Raw genomic sequence first — 6352 nt, forward strand, 5'->3', positions numbered from 1 at the left:
CCAAACACTTAGCATGAACATTCCAAGGTTATTACGAACTGTAAAGAATTAATTTCGTCATTTAACAAACCCTAACCCTAAGTTCCTGTACTAGAACCAAAAATTAAACTTAATAATCAATAATTAGTACCTTTGTTGGAAGTATTACGTAAGCACAAGGAAGATTTGTGGATTTGTCGGCTAAAATCGCAGCAATGGGGACCAAGGGGGGACCAATTTGTGCTTCCACTTTGTGAACAATAAACAATTGAAAGGGTTTACTGGTTTCCAGGGACTTATTATGTGGTCCCGTACTTTTAAAAATTCACGTCGTGAATTATATCTGATTCACGTCGTGAATAGTGTCTGGGCTTAATTTTGGGCCATGTACTCACGGACTGATCTTGGGCTTGATAGTCTAATGGGTTAAGCCATATCATGGATTATGTGTCCAGTTCATCCATGATTCACGTCGTGAACGGCTAACTATTCACGTCGTGAATTAAGTCTAAAAAATCAATTTTGACTAAGTTCTCAATTATTACTACTTCCATTTTAAGGTCCCTGCATTTTATTCTAATAGAGTTGGATGTCTTGATCTAAGTTTTTAAAACTAAAATGCAAAAAGAAAAAGAAAAAAAAAATTTCAAACCAAACTCGGGTTGCCTCCCTAGAAGCGCTTCTTTTTCTTGGAGTCTTGAGCTGGACTCCGTGCCTCCTACGTTGAGTCCTCGGAAGAATCCACCACTAGGATCTTTTGTTCCTTGAATCGCCTCTTGAAAGCTTTAACTTGCCTTTTATATGCCTTCTTTGAATTTTCTTTTTTAACTTTCTCCTCTTCTTCAATCTTGCGTTTTGTGCCCTTAGTTTCATCCTTGCACCTCATCGCATCCTCCTCCAATTGCACTACCGGCTTTGTCACTCTAGACGTGACCTCCTCTTCATCACTTGTCATCTCCTCATCCTCTTTGCTCACCCAAGAAGGTGGACTTTTGTAAGCTATGACTTCAACCAAAAATGGAATAGATGCTCTAGGTTTTGTTCTTTTGACTTGATGAACTGCCTTGATCTCTTCTTCCATAAGCTTCTCCAGTTCTTCTAGTTCATTGTCTTTGTTAATTGTGAACACCTCTTCTTGAACATGTTCTTTTAGGAAGCCATCTTCTATCCCAAAAACTTCTTTTTCATCTGCAACTCTCAAGGTGAGCTTAGACTCGCGGATATCAACAAGAGCTCCAGCAGTATTAAGCAATGGCCGACCAAGGATAATGGGAACATCGGGATCTTCTTTCATGTCTAAGGCTACAAAGTCTATTGGAAAAACAAATTTTCCAATTTTCACCAAAATATCCTCTACGATGCCGCGGGGTTGTGTCACCGAACGATTCGCCATGTGAATCTTCATTCTTGTAGCCTTCATCTTCTGAATCTCTAATTTTTGATAAAATGAAAAAGGCGTCAAATTAATGCTAGCCCCAGAATCAGCTAAAGCATTAACCTTCAATTTATTACCAAACTCACACGATAGAGTGAGGCGTCCAGGATGCCCCATCTTTTCTGGTGTTTCTCCTAACACAACTTTTGAAGTTTGTTCACTTAGAATCACTGTAGATCGCTTCTTTAACTGCCTTCGAGTGTCTATCAAGTCTTGCAGTAATTTTTTATGCTCGGGAGTTTTGGATAAGGACTCGACAAAAGGAGTATTAATCGGGATCCCCTTCACATGCTTCACAAACTCTCTACGCTCTCTCTCCAGTGGACTAAGGGTAACTTGGGAAGGAAAAGGCAAGGGCGGCTGATAAACCGAACAAACTGCAGAATTTTGCTGTTCATGACGGGCCCACATCGTGAACATATAAGGTTCACGTCGTGAATGTTGGAACTCAGCAGCTTCATGATTTTCGAGCTTGATCTTCTTCATCTTTTGATCAGGCTTCTGTGGTTCTTCTTCCAATGCTTCCAGGAACTCCGAGATGGATTCTTCTTCGGTGTCTATGGCCATTACATGAGATTGGGTCTTCGTTTCGGTATTTTTCGGGGATAACTTCTCATGAACTTGAGTGGCTAGTTGACCAAATTGTACTTCAAGGTTATGGATGGAGGCTGGCTGATTCTTTATCAAAGTTTGTTGTTCCAGAATGGCAGAATCAGTGGCATCGTGTCTCTTTTCCGAAGCTTCCATAAACTTCATTAAAATGGTTTGTAGGTCGGGTTTCTTCTCGGCTGGTGGCTGCTCCTTTTGATAAAGGCCTCGACCTGTCTGCCTATATTTCTTTTCTTTTTGCTTCTTATACTCCTCATATCGCAGCCACTCCTTCTTCGGTTTCCTCCAGTCCTCATCAAACTTATCCCCACTAGAGTAGCACACTTGAACCTTTCTGTTCCCATATTCATCTGCATTGTAGTCCTTTGTCAAGTGTGGACCACTGCATCTCTCGCAACCCACTCTTATGGCATGTGTCGACTGGTCCACCTGTGTTATCCTGCGGTCCATATTATTCAGCATGGCCATGACCGCTGCTATTTCTTCAGTTTGGGCCCCTACTCCGCCTTTGATTCCTTCTTGCCTCGGGTTGTGGTATTCACAAGAATGCTTCGCGAATTCTTCAATTAGCTCCTTGACCTCCCTTGGATTTTTCTTTGTCAAAGGTCCTTGAGAATCAAGGAGTTGTCTTGTCATCACATTGACCCCATCATAAAATATTGACATCTCTTGCTGCACATTTAGGTCATGTTGAGGGCAATTTCTGAGCAAGCCCTTGTACCGCTCCCATGCTTCGTATAGTGACTCCCCCGGCTGTTGCTCGAAGTTGGCTATTGCCTTCTTGAGTTTGGCTATCTTGGATGGTGGGCAATATTGGTCCAGTAATTGCTCACGCATTTGAGCCCAAGTGGTGATTGTACTCGGTGGAAGTGCTTTCAACCACTCTTTAGCAGCTCCTTTGAAAGTGATGGGAAGCATCCTAAGCAAGACTGTGTTTCTTTTGACATTAGGGACATTAAAGTAATCCGCAATGGCGTTGACTTCATCTAGATGCTTAAAAGCATCCTCATGATCTTTCCCGAAAAATGGGATGTCCTTCAGTGCGGTCAATATGTGTCCCCTTCAGCTCGAATGTGGCAGTGGCAGGTATTGCGGGTTGGACTAAACCGGGACCCACATCTTCTCGGATCCACTTCTTGTAAGATCCCATGGACATTTCTTCAATCACTGCCATCTCGTTCCTTGGCTCGTTCTCGGGTTCGCTCGTGTGTTCTTCAAATTCCGGCTCGGTATCGTATTCAGACTCGGTTTGGACGGGTGTCTGATCCAAGTGCTCAATATTACTCTTGCGCCTCGCGGATGAACCTGACTCTCCTGTCTTCTTTCCCGACTTCCTTAAAAAAAGCCGACTTCAATTCTTGCAAGGGCGTCTTTTTCTTGTGAATTGCAGACTCGGGATCTTCAAGTGGTGGCACCAAGGGCATGTTTGAGCCTCTGGTCATGAACTCCTGCAACTTGCTAAACTAAAAACGTAAAACTGGACTAAAATAAGAAAAATTAAAAACTGAAATTTCAGCTTTCACGTCATGAGTTTATTAAAACTAACGTCGTGAACTCTGTGACAGAAACAAAAAAAAAAAAAAAAAAAAAAAAAAAAAAAAAAAACCAATTAACTTTTTTGCAGATTTTATTCCACAAAAAGGGGAGATTAATCTAATGCAACTAAATAAACTAATAATCCAAGCCGTTCCCCGGCAACGACGACAAAAACTTGATGGGCACAAAAGTACTCACTAATTTTAATATTTATAACTTAACGAACTTAAGTAACTATGCACTTATAGGCAGTGTACTTAGTCAGATTACAATATAGCTTGGGTAAGTCGGGTGTCGATCACAGGGAACAGTGCTACTAATTAATTTACTTACTATTAAATTAACCTAATTTTTAACAAGTTTAAAGGGGGTTTTACCTAATTTTACAAGATCAGATGAACTTAAATTCAAATTCAATAATTAAAAACACACTCTTGTTTAGTTTGAATCCACTTCTCCCTTATGGCCAACTAATGATTACGGATTATTAAGTTGGTTTTTAGTTGTATTAGTAATTTAGTTCTAACTTAACAATAATTAACTAATTCATGTTAAACCATGTATGTTCACACATAATTAACACATAACTAATTATTAATGTAAATATGCTATGTAAGACTTGTTATATAAACGCAATTATGATCACAATACACATTCTCTAGCATAGCTAAGCTTATTTATTCTAATTATTAACTAAGATTGGTCAATCCTAGCTCTAACAATTCAAAGTTCACTAAATCATTAGGTAAACAGGTTCATGCAGTTTAATGGTCACTAAGCTACACAGAACATGCAATCAAGCAATTAGATAAACAAACAGTAGCATGCTAGGTTATACGAATCAAACACAAGCAATTTTTACCAACTAAACTTAATCCATAAACATATAACTATTCATAAGTTTAAAGCTTCATCTAGCTAAACAAGACTAGCTAAATTCAACTGCTCATCATAGCAACTAAACCAACACAGCTAATTATGAAAGACATGTTCTTATTGACTAAAATATAAACCTTTGCTCCTTTTGGTGTTGAAAACCCTCTTCCAGAACCTTTCTTTCGCTCCAAATCGTCTTCTGGAATTCCTTTCTTCTGCCAAAAGGTGCCTCTATTCGTAATGGTCAAGGATTTATATAGTTGCTGATATCCATAAATTCACGTCGTGAATAGTAAGCAATTCACGTCGTGAGTTGCAGATAACCGTGCCCGTCAAGGATTCCTTCACCCGCGTACATATCTTCTAGAACCAATGATTCACGTCGTGAATCTTTTAAGTCTCACGTCGTGAATCTTTTAAGTCTCATGTCGTGAATAACCTTTTTCCAGATTTACTTAACTTTTACTCTTTTAATTCCCAAAGTTTCTTTTTTTAACGCTTTCAGTCCCCTTTTCTTCAAAATGTCTTCTTTTTGGCTATAAAATAACATTTAAGCTCATAAGTACCATTATTCTAAACAAATTACGAACTTTTTAATAAAAATGTACTTAAATATTGCCTAAAAATAAGTATAAATATGGCAATATCAACGGGGGTTTCGTTAGTCACTCGGTTAAGGCGAAGGGTCATTTCGGTAGCACATGTGATTGGTTTGGTGAGGACCAAGCCAATCCATGTTGGATGATGACATCGGAACTCCTTATTGAAACATGTGTTAAGCTGATTCAGAATAAGTGTTTGTTAGATCATTAGTGCATTCTATGTGTACTTTCTAGTGTTTTCAGTTTTACCCTTGTTATTACTACTGCGAACATTATGTACCGCGTTAAGCGAGTACTAGTAGTAAGAGTGTTTTGATAATTAGTGAAGATATTTTATATTATGATCCCCACAAGGTCCGTCTATAATCGCTTGGTGTCTACAAGTCACATATAATTAAGTTTGAGAAGACAGTCAACTGAGTGACTCTGCCCTAAATCCACAACCCAACAAGGAACAGGAAGTAGAGCGAAGATCACGCACTCTAAGTCTGTAGAATCTTAATTATATATGACCCTAGTATATACACTAAACCATCGTAGCTTACTTGCAAGGATCCTTAGTTTTTATATAAGTGATGTGCTTTGTTCGGACGAGAGAGCAATTTATGATTAAGATTTAGTTGGCAACAGTTTCCTAAAAATTTTAAGTTTTAAAATATTTTTATTTGGAAAATGTACCGTTGTCCACAGGTGATTCCAGAAGAGTCTCTCATACGGTGATCATCAGCACTCTTCCATCTTTTCCAGAGTTCTTTGTTATCGAACAATCCCTTTTGTAGTGTCTCATTTCGCCACACCTGTAATAGGCCTGGCTTACTCCAATGTCCCGAGATTGGTGGTACCGGTACTTTGCAGAAATGGGTAATGTGCCCCTTCTTGTTGCAGTTCTTGCAGTGCATCTCCCGACAAGCTTCGGTGTGATGAAAGTTAAACTTGTTACACTTTTAGAGGGTTCTAGCATACTGACTGACAGGTGCTGGTGCGGTAGGCGTCATGGCAGCATCTACTGCAACAATCTTTTGTTTCTTCAAGGGTTCTTGTGTTTACTGTCCCTTTTACGTACTCCAAGTATTTCGCTTGTAGTCACTCCCTTTGGTTGGCTCAGGAACGGGGGTCAACATGTCTTGGCAGACTCCATGTTCCACAAGTGTTTGTGCCAGATGCTTTGCACTGTTGAACGTGAGGGGATTTGCAGCTTTCATATTTCCTTGGATCTATGGATATAGTCCCAAGATGTATTTTTCTATATTCTTGCTCTTCGGAGTAACCATCCCAAGGGCATAGTGCGGCTAGATCACTGAATCTATTGGTGTAG

General features: G+C 39.5%; 1 non-coding gene across 1 annotated transcript; it reads left to right on the plus strand.

Moving 5' to 3' along the window:
* The first annotated feature begins 2705 nt into the window (after positions 1-2705).
* On the plus strand, positions 2706-2812 carry LOC145096627 (small nucleolar RNA R71). Its single transcript, XR_013704001.1, has one exon. It is a non-coding gene; the product is annotated as a small nucleolar RNA R71 (small nucleolar RNA).
* Positions 2813-6352: the final 3540 nt, after the last annotated feature.

The sequence above is a fragment of the Lactuca serriola genome, chromosome 3, assembly GCF_051521515.1.
Source record: "Lactuca serriola cultivar US96UC23 chromosome 3, Lser_US96UC23_V15, whole genome shotgun sequence".
Classification (NCBI taxonomy): domain Eukaryota; kingdom Viridiplantae; phylum Streptophyta; class Magnoliopsida; order Asterales; family Asteraceae; genus Lactuca; species Lactuca serriola.